Source organism: Piliocolobus tephrosceles, chromosome 12, assembly GCF_002776525.5.
Source record: "Piliocolobus tephrosceles isolate RC106 chromosome 12, ASM277652v3, whole genome shotgun sequence".
Lineage (NCBI taxonomy): Eukaryota > Metazoa > Chordata > Mammalia > Primates > Cercopithecidae > Piliocolobus > Piliocolobus tephrosceles.
This window is the reverse complement of record NC_045445.1, coordinates 96841229-96852322: the sequence shown is the minus strand read 5'-3', so window position 1 is coordinate 96852322 and position 11094 is coordinate 96841229.

Below are 11094 nucleotides of genomic sequence, written 5' to 3'. Positions count from 1 at the left end.
ATGGGCCTTATCTTACATGTGACAGGGGTGTCAGAGAAGTGGAAGGGAGTTCCAAATAAAGAGATTTTTGCCCAACTGAAATTTAGGACTCAGAAGTTTTCTTTTGCAGGATGAAATAGCTCCTTGGTTAGAATAATGGCTGGAGTTCAGAAATTTCTATTTTTGGAGTTGATCTTGGTTCCTGCAGTAAGCTACATTCTCTGAGAGGGGGACTGTGGAAGTGGCTGATTCAAGAGCCTGGGGAGCTACCATGAAACAAGCATAAGCCAGATAGGGCCTTGGTGACCCTGCAGCTGAGGCTGTGGTGTGGCCAGCCCTGCCCAGATGTGGGAGGGAGATGAGGCCCAGATTCAGAGGGTCCTGCTGATGCCAGCACGGGTGGGCCGAGGCCGAATCAGCCCGGGAGCACCAGATTCCCTTACAAACCACCAGGAACACTGCCATCAACATAAGATGTCACCAACCCCTTCTCGTTATCACCATGAAGACTTGAAAGCCATACGCACCGTTAATCATCTTGGAAAGGAGTAGGGAGGTGGGGCAGAAATCTGGGAGACTGGTCATTTTCAGCAAAACAGACTGAGCATTTATACAAATGGACCATTCACATGATAGCATCAGCTGACACCAGATAGAAATAACTCCAGTATTTTCTCACCTTACTGTCCAGTACAGAGGTTATATACTCATAATGAAGATCAAATCAGCATTAGCAAGTTAATGCACCAAACCCCCATCAGGTCTGAGAAGCACAAGTTAATTTGTGGTCTCTGCATACCATCTCTTCCAGCTCCCCCTCTGCCCACTGTCTTATCAGTCCGTGGAAGAGAGGATTGGGACGTCCTTGCTTCCTCTTCTCCTTTAACCCAGGACAATTTTAACCTGTTATAAATTGACCCTGACAACAGAGCACAGAAAGAGGAGAAGACCAGAAGAGAGACACAAAGAGTGGAGTAACAGATGAGAGTTATTGCTGAGGTGAGCAGGGCCTCCTCAAGGCTTGCAGCTGCCCTCCACAAGTGATACCAGGCTCCACTGCCTTTTATGAACACAGAAATTCTTTCCCAGGGTCTATGTCCTGGAGCTTAGAGTCAGAAAATATTCATAGCTCTGTGTACTGCTGGAGAAAATCACAGAACCATATGTTAGAAACACTGCATTTTCATAGTCATCATTGTCTCCTAGGATCTCAGGGCCCAGCAGCAGGCTTTCTTGGTGACTTGTCCCTCTTCCAGTCCCTTCTGAGGGGATCCCAAGATTTCACCTCTCTCCTGGAACCCTCTCTCACACATCTGTCCCCTCGCTCTTAGCCACAGCAAATTCCCATTCTCACCTGAGATCTGAGCAGGCAGTGAGAGGGAGGAGGGCCTCGGTGCTGGAAAGGGTTATGGATTCTGTTGTCTTGGCAACATTCTTCTTCACATCGGCACTGGGTCACTCAGCTCAGATCCATGGTTGGTTACCTGGGAAACTGAACCTTTATCCATCTGACTCCAGAGAATAGCAAACAAAAGAGTGGAAACTAAGAGGATTATCATGGGAGGCCACCCACAGACATGGAATCGTGACTCTCAATAGATGTGTTTGTCACAAGGGTCCTTGCACATGCAGAGACACGTGTACATGTGTTTACTCAGTAGCACTCATTGCTCCCTAGAGGAGCACAGTGACTACAGTAAAGGTACACACTGGGGAGGCAGAGGATGAGGTGGGAATGTAGGCACATGACAGATCATGAAAAGCATGGAACATATAATATCAATGACATCCTCTTCACTGAACATAACCAAGACGCTGTCCCACAGACCCTTGCAGCCATGAGTGAGCACCTCACTGTGAGGGTATGGGCAACTGCTTCTCCATAATGTACAAGGCACCTCTTCAACGGTTGAATTTGGGAGCTACATTTAGAACTCATAAAGGCAAACTATTTCGAATATGGTAGAAAAACAAGTTCCTAGAGCTCCAACCTTCCAAATCTATTAAGGAAACCCAACATGTGGTAGGAATCTTTGGATTCTGGCACCAAGACATTCTTCACTTCCAATATTTGCTGGATGCTATCTATGGAGTCTCCCTTAAGTCTTCTGCTTTCCAGTGGGGACCTGAGCAACAGACACTAGAGAAACTAAAGGAAGCTATTACTTCTCTCATGTGCTCCAAAGGCATGACTTACAATGAGAATTTTCTGCCATGCCAAATTTGCTTCCAGGCGCCTCTGGACCAAATGGATAGGCAAACACCTACCCACCAGCTTTTGCTGTAAGTGGCTCCCAGCATAAGCCCAAATATATTCACCATGAGTGAGTTCACCATGAGTGAGGCACCACGTGGCAGTGTACTGGGCACTTCTTAAAACTGAAGCCCTTACTGGGGTAGAGCCAGTTACCCTGTTATGCCCTGCACAGTGGAAGAAGCTCTCCTTAAAACTAAATCGGCAACAGAGATTCCCTTATAAAATGGTCTTCCCAGACTCCAGCTAAACTCAACCCTACTGTAGTGTCACATCCCATGCACATGCCCTGCCCATAAGGCTAACTTGCCAAACCCCAGAAATGGCTTCATCCCTTGCTCAAGGGGAGCCAGAGGGAGGAAGGCCAGCACTCTAAAAACAAGAAAAGCAATTTTTTTTCCTCTCCCAAGTGTATTACCTAGACAATGGAGATATAATTAGCAAATACCTGTAGTTATTTTTTATATAATAACCTATGACAGGATATAAACTGAAAAGCACATTTATCCTGAGTAGGATCCACTATAGTTAGAGGTTTTGTGATAATAGGAAATGTCAAGACATTAGGGAAATTGAATTTTCCTTGCAGGATCCATGAACATCTTCAACCAAAGCAGAAATAGCCTAATCAGAAGAGAGGTGAGGGTTCAGGTCACCAAGTAAGGTTCAGTTGGTTTGGGGTTGGAGGAGCTTCAAATCTTCTAAAGCTTCCCATAATACAGCCCTGATAATTTAAAAGAGACATTGCTTCATAAACTTGGTTTAAATAAGAATTTCAATGGAGTCATGATTTATTTAAAAATAAAAATTTACCTCCCAGTGACAGATGAAAGAGTCAGTGTTCCTCTTCTGGCTGAAAGAGAAAACTAACAAATGTGAGTTTAACGTACATCTTAAAAGAAAACAGAGGCTGGAATCGGTGGTTCACATGTATAATCTCAACACTTTGGGAAGCTGAGGCAGGAGGATCGCTTGAACTTAGGAGTTCGAGATATGTTGTCTGTCATATGTGGGAGCTAAAACTTTTGATCTAATGGAGTAGAATTTTGGTTACCAGAGCCTGGGAACGGGGGTTGGTGGGATGAAGAGAAGTTGGTTAATGGGTACATACAGTTAAGTAAAAGGAATAACTTCTATTTGATAGCACAGTAGGGTGACTAATGGTAACAATAAATTATCATATATTTCAAAATAGCTAGAAGGGAAGATTTGAAATGTTCCCAGCACAAATAAATGATAAATGTTTGAGGTGATGGATATCCCAAATACCCTGATTTAATCATTATCCTTTGTATATGTGTATCAAAGAATCACATGTACCCCATAAATATGTACAACTATGTATCAATAAAAAAGAAATAAGTAAACAAAATACAATCTAATTAACAGTGGTGTATGTATACACAATGGAATACTATTCAGTCATATAAAAGAATGAAATCCCGTCATTTGAGGCAACATGTATGGGCTTCAAATGTGTGAGCCTGTAGGACATTAAGTGAAATAAGCCAGACACAGAAAGATAAATACTGAATGTTCTCATTGATATGTGTAAGCTAAAATCTTTTATTTCATAGAAGTAGAGAGTGGAATAGAGATTAGTAGAGTCTGGGAAGGGTGGGGGATGAACAGGTAGAGTTTAGCTAATGGATACAAAATTAAATAGGAGGAATAATCTCTAGTGGTCCATATAATACTGTAGGATGACTATAGTTAACAATAATCTATTGTGTATTTTCAAATAGCTATAAAAGAGGATTTTGAATGTTTCCAACACAAAGAAATGATAAATGTTTGAGGTGGTGGATATGCTGATTATCCTGATTTGATCACTACACGTTGCGTATGTGTATCAAAATATCACTGTACCCTGTGAATATGTACAATTATGTATGAATTGGATATACGTACACACGCACACACACACACATGTCCCAATTTACTAACAAAAAGCTACTAGCTCAAGGCCCCCTTCCTCTCCTTCCATTTCATATATGACCTACCACACTCATAAGTTATCTAAAAGTAAGTAATGAGAACTGAAACCATGCACACAGCTTATTGTCTACATGAGCAAGAGTTTACTATTCCACTGGCTTCATTAACATAACTTTATTACTACAAGAATCTCTTGCCTGGGAAGATAAAAGTTGAACATAACTTTATTATTAATTCTAGGAACTGCTTAAAAGGCCTATCCACTGTTCAGTAAAAAGTGCCAAATGACATTTTACAACCTCAAGACTCTTTGGACCACTTGCCTTAAAATCCTTGACTTGCTGTGTTCACCAAACCTAAAACCAGCATATCACAATTCCCACCCAATCCTAATCACATCCTTCCCCTACACTGAAAGACCTGCTTTACACCAGATTTCAAAATATGAATAAGTGTCCCCCAAATCCTTCTACCTCTGAGACTCCACTAAGACCCTGTTCAGGAAGTACTCTGCCTTACAGCCTTATGCAGAAGGGTGCTCCTTGCACCTCTGGCTGCTGTGAGAGCACACCGAACGAAGGAAGGAAGGGGTTTTTATCCCTAACACACTACCTACTTCTGTGTCACTCCCCCATGGTCTGGGGTCAGACCGCACAATCTAAGGTGACTCGATTGGCTATTTGTGAATATTTTCCCAAATAAGGGAAGGGAAGGGAAGGGAAGGGGGATGTGAGTTACAGGCTGGGACTGGTGGTTTTGGTGGGAAGAATAGTTGCAGAGTGGGTAACCAAGGGAACAGATGTGAATTATTGATTAGAACAGGTGGGAAGGTTGTTTATGTAACTAGGGGGCAAGGAGGAACAAAGAATGAGGAAGTTAGGCTTTGAAAATAGAGAACAAAGAACAAAGTTGAACAAGCTGACTTTTTGAAGAGGAACTTACTGTACCTAACACCAGTTTGGTCCTCATGTCCTTAGTTGCCAATTATTTTGCCTGGGTTGCCGACTTGTCTGCCTTGGTTTTTTTCCCCAAGGTCCTCCAGGTCTATTTTGAATAAACCTTCAGACTTTATTAAATGTAAAGAATTTTGGTGCCTTCTTGAGATTATCTCTTGGTATTTTTAAAATTAGGTTTGCCATAAATGTTACCTTGTGAGTTCCTGATAATTCGGCAGAAAGTTGAAAATTTTCTCGTATACTTTCTATGGTTCTGCATGCTGAGAGAGCATTCATGTAGGAGACTTTTAGGTTAGGTGGTGCTCCTACAAGTGCTCTTTCAATTTCATTTGTAGCTGGAATTTCAGATGGAATGCTGTATTGATTATATCCATCATTTATCATTCCTAAAATAGCTAATTTTCTTGTATCTTTTTGTGCCTGTGTTAGATCAGTCCATTTAAGTCCATCTCCAAATTTTGTTGGATTTAAATATTGGGTAGATAGATATCAGGCTAATGTAATCCAGTCCCAGATGGATAGGACACATTTTGTTAGTTCTAATAATTTCTGATTTAGTGATGGGTTTTCTGCTAATGTATTGGTCTGATGCATTTCTGTGCCTGATAGTGCTGTGTTGTTTGCTTCATTATTGCATAATGGAAGCAGTCAGTCTGCATCTGTGGTCTGTCTTTGGCAAAAATTTATTCTTAGTTTTTGTAATTCTGCTGTGGTGTATTCTCTGTCCTCACTGATGTCCTGAGGTCTGCCATTTCCATTGTTATCATCTGTAACTCTTTTTCTAGTTATTATAGGTCTTGCTGCATATATCCCCCCCCCCCCCACCCCGCCAGGATCATTATATTCTCCTAGGTCCACTAGTTGGGGGTCCTTAGGACCCAGGGGTTCCTCCTTAAAAGTTACATCTGAAAGGGATTTACTTTTCCTTAAAATTCTGTGAACTAGCTCTTTGGCTTTCTGAGGACCCCTGTCTATCTGTGAGCTACTTTGCATTAAAAGTGCAGGAATTTCTTCAAAAGCCCAGCTCTTGAGAGCATTGAAATGTAAGCTCAGAATTACAGTTTCGAATCTTGGAAGGAGGCTTGTCAGACACATTGTTTGCTTTCTGCTGAGATAAGGAATGCATCACTCTGCCAGAGTATGGCTTTTTACAGATTATTAAATAAAGTTGTATATGTCTCAAAAAAAGTGCAGGGATTTCTTGTTTGGGAGCTCTGGTAATTAAAGGCTTAACATTTTGTCAGGTCCCTCAAGTCTGGCCATACATCCTCAGGGGATCCTACCGGGAGTATTTCTGACTTCCAACTCTGTTGGGTACCGAGGATTCTCGACACTAAGTACTGCATTTGGGTGATGAGCCCTCTGGCATGCCTGCTTAATTTTCTTAACTAGAACCCACATTATGCCATATTAGTAGCTACTTTATATAGTTTCTTAATAATATTTCAATTTCCCATCTTAACCCACTGTCTGAGTGGAAGTTATGTAATAATTGACTTTCTTTTGGCCAAATTGAAGTTTTGTTTTGCCAGTCAGCATCCCATAAATTGAGACCTGCTCAATATGAGCCTTCCTGGCTCTACTAGCTTCCTAGCTTGGCATCAATCAAGACCTTGTCAGCCATTGGATCTTCACAACTTGAGCAAGGTGTCTTATCACCCAAGGTTTTCCTCAAGTAGCCAGGCTTTCAAGGTGAGGCAAGATTATGTCTGTTCTCAGAGAGTATGGCAGTTTGTTTTGTCAAATGGCATGATTTCTAATGGAAGTTTTAGTGGGGGCTTTGGACTTAAAATTGAGTACACCAATTATACCAAGTAAGCCAATTGTGCCAGTTGTGCCCAGTAAGCTGACTATGCCAGCTTATCATGAGCAGTACTGGATTAGAAATAACCAGGTCCACGCATGCTTGTGTCTTTCCATAATATCAGGCTTTTATTGATGCTATCCAATCACAAAAGTCACAAACTACATGGAGTTCCCAAGGAGACACTTCTCCTTAGTTCTTCCTGTTCACTTAGTAGTCAGAGCCACAGGCACACAAACTCAAGCCACTCTACAAGTCAGTCAGTATTGCAAACCATACATAACAGTATGCCAAATCAATATACAAGTGTTGTAGATTAAACACTCCACAACAAACAAAGTAAAATTTACCATCAAGAAGAAAAAGAGATAGGATAAAAGATTGGAACCTGTCTAGGTGGAATGAAGAAGACAAAAGGAATCCTGGTCTGGGCCAGCCCGTCCATTGGTCTTGCAAGGAAGAGTGTTTGTGGTTCCAGAGCCTTTGGCAGCAGACGCCAAGTTCGTATCATAAATGACTGCAAGAAGGTATCAGTGAAGATGGCTGTTTTGAGCTGCTGAAGGTGTAAACTTTCATAGTCACAGAGTCCTCTGGTGAGAACTGATAGTGAAAGAGTGCTTGTTTGTGTCCTTATCTGGTTGGATGCAGTATTTATTTTTTATTTGTTTATTAAACATGTTATTCTTGTTGGCGAAGTACACTGTGAAATATAAGATGGAGTCCTTTTCTAAGATGGAGTTGGTTATGTCTTTCTATCTGTCCCTTTGCATGGCATAGTGAACACCACCAAGCTCTGAGGGTGTGGTCGCCTTCCTGAGGTCTAGACTCTTTCTGGCAGACTGAGACACAGCCAGTAGGTCTGCAGAATAGGCCTCCAGGAGTTTAAATGTGAGTGAGTGTGAGGAGGAGCCAGTGGGCTTTCGGCGAGTCAGGGTGTGCAGTCTCTAGCCTCCTACAAAGAAGGGCCTCGAGGTCATTGTTCTTTTAACACACTGCCACACTGCCATGGCCTTGTAGTTGTGGTGGGGCTCAGATGGGGAAGAAAGGTGGGCCATTGACGGGAGGAGGGTCACCTGAAGATGAAGTGTGAGTTTTGGAGGAAGATACAATAGTATACAATATGAGGTATTTGAGTCCTGGAGGCATATGAAACCACCCATAGAGAACAGATTCCGGAGTCCTCAGTGGGGACCGAGGTGGAGACAGAAGGTGGACTGGGGCACCACATCCCATGAGGCATGTGCTGGTCTCAGTGTGCATGCATGGTGGGTGCTCCACCTCAGTGTGCATTATCACTGGGCATTTTTCAGTTGCCCCTTTTGTACTATGAGATGTGTGGGTGCTGGTCACATTCCTACAGTTGGGACCCTTTCTGGCCACCTGAGACTCAGCTGGTAGGTTCACAGATAAGTCCTCCCAGAAGTTAAAGTGTGCATAAGTGTGAGGAGCCAGCAGGCTTCAGGTAGCTCGGGTGCCTTGGTTGGTGGCCTAGTAGAGGGAAGGGCCTCAGGGTCATTGTCCTCACATGGCTCCTCCACCATGAGCCTTGTCATCCTGGTGGGGCTAGATGAGGGATGAAGGTGGGCCATGGAGCGGGATCAGGTGAAGATAGGATGAGTGCTGAGGGTGCTGTTAGAGGTATTGGAATCCTGAAAGTGCCTGGAACCCCTGACAAAGGACAAATTCCAGACTCCTCAGTGTGGACTGAGGCAGAAATGGGGCAGATGGTAAGGAAGGGGCCTGGAAAACTGGGAACACTGGAGACTTGTGACCACATCCCCAAGGTCTGTAGAGTAACTGCAGAGGTGTCCAGTTAGGAGCATGCTCAATGCTCTGTGGGGAATTCTCAACTCAACTATGGTAATTTGAATGGGCGGGGCTGTGTGTTTCAACAGATTTTGATCTAAAGGGGTAAATGGGCCTAGGAAATGAGTGTGTGATGAAAGCAATGGTCACTCTAGTTTTAATTCCCTAGCCATATTTTCTTGAATGTCTCCATATAGAGAGTCGTGTTGTGAAACCAAATCTTGTTGGTCCTATGTCCTATGTCTCTTGCCATGAGCCTTAAGACATTGCTCTGTCAGCTTGACCAACTTAAGTGGCTTTGCAAACATTCAGAAGGTATAGAGACTTATACTTAACCTGGGACTTATTTCAAAAGTATTTCCAAAGTTTTAAAAAATTACAGGTTAACCTTTGGCCATGGAAGTAGTCAAATATAACTATCCTCTCAAGTGCATTTTCCAAATCATATTATTCTGTTTGCAGTGTGAAATGTGAGTGGGTGAGGAAGATTAGCATGTAGGCCTAAACCAAGAAGAAATGGACAAGAATCTTCTCAGCCTGATAGGCCTGTGGTTGTGAGTACTTTAACATTTGATATTTTCTTAGTAGCTGAAATTTCTTTTTGTAATAGTGTTGTTGAACTAGTATAGATATACTGATAAAGATCTTCCATGCTGATAAAAAATGATCATGGCATCTCATGAAGGAAAGACTAATCTAAGAGGATTATGTTCTGGCTTTGCCTGGATTAACGATCTTGTGTTTCCTAGATTTTGCCCATGACTCCCTCCTCATGCTTACTGATAACAGATTGCGCACATCTATTCCAACAGAGATTGAAATGACTTCTAAAGCCCTTGTGGGTATCTCTGTCTTAGAGTAACCTCTCCATGGGAAGAGTAACTTTATGAAGAATAAGTATATGTCTTATGGGATCTTTAGGGTATTGCTTTTCTGGCCAGAAACCTCTGTGACTGGTGGCATCTTTGCCCAAGTTCTTGTCTTGTGTCCAGGAAGAATGAGGTAGGCAGACAAGCAGAGAGTGAGCAGGATGAAAAGGAGCTTTATTGAGTGTTAGAACAGCTCAGAGGAGACCCGCAGTGTGTAGCTCCTTTCTGTACGTAGTCCCTCCCATCCTAGAGTGTTCAGCTCTCAGCAAAGAGGAGGCCTGGAGTGAGTGGCACCTCTCTGCAGAGAGGTCGTCCTGATGAGTGTTCAGCTCTCAGTGGAGAGGGTAGCTCCTCTCTGCAGCTTGTCATCCCGTTGTCTGCAGCTCTCAGCAGAAAGAAGGCTCTGAAGAGGGTAGCTCCCCTCTGCAACTGGTCGTCCTGACATCTGCTGCTCTGGCTGAGTCTTGAGTTTGTATGGTCTTCAAGGGGAAAGTGCATGCTGATTGGTCCATGGGCAGCCGTGGGCAAAAAACACCATGAGTTCCCCCTCCAGTCCGCAGGAATGGCAGCCCGGATCCCAGGCTTCAGGCCTTTCCCCACCTAAAGGTGGCGTTTCACCAGGGACCCCCCTTCTGCCCAGGAGCCTGTCGGACTCCCACCACCATTCATGGCTCCCAGACTGTTTGTGCCAAGTGGTGTCTGCAGGCTAGTGCTGAGCTTCCTTCCTCCCCCCACTCAGTTTCCCTCCTGTGTTCATTGGTGCCTAAAGCCTGGGGAACTCAGGCAGCAGGTGTCTTGCAGGTCAGCACTACCCTGAGCGTGCATCCACCCAGCCAGGCTGTGACAGTGCCCAGGAGGCCCCAACCTTGCTCCACAATCAGAGCTGGCACTGGGAGTAGGGGGAGGCCAGGCAGTGGGAACAGTCACTTCTGAGCGGGGGAACAGGGGCCTTCCAGGTCTCCCAAGAGCACAGAGATGCCTGGGTCCAAAGCTGAGCTCGGCAGGCTGCAGCTGCACCTGGGCAGCTCCTGTCCCACCAACTTGGAAGGGGCAGGACTCCTACTTGTCCCTGGCTCCCAATTGTCCTCAGTTCCCACCAGTTTCATGCAGTGTGCAGCCCTGGCCATGCCTCTGAGATTGGAGTGGGCACTGACAGTGGGGAGAAACCAGGCAGTGGAAGCAGGCACTTCCAAACCTGTCAGGGAGGCACTTTCAAACCTGCCAGTGGGGAGGGCCCTTCCTTGGCCCCCTAGAGCACAGAGACACCCAGATCTGGAGCCACAGTAGGGCAGCTGCAGCCATACAGGGGCCAGGGCTCCTGCCTGCTCTGTGGAACAAGAGGCCGAGCAGTGCTGCAGCCAGTATGATGGCAGCTGCTGCTCCAGATGGGCCACCCCTGCCATCATATGGAATCATGTTGAGGAAATGTCTTTAGACTTACTTAGGATTAGAAATATCTATATATTCTGTATACTTATATTATTGACA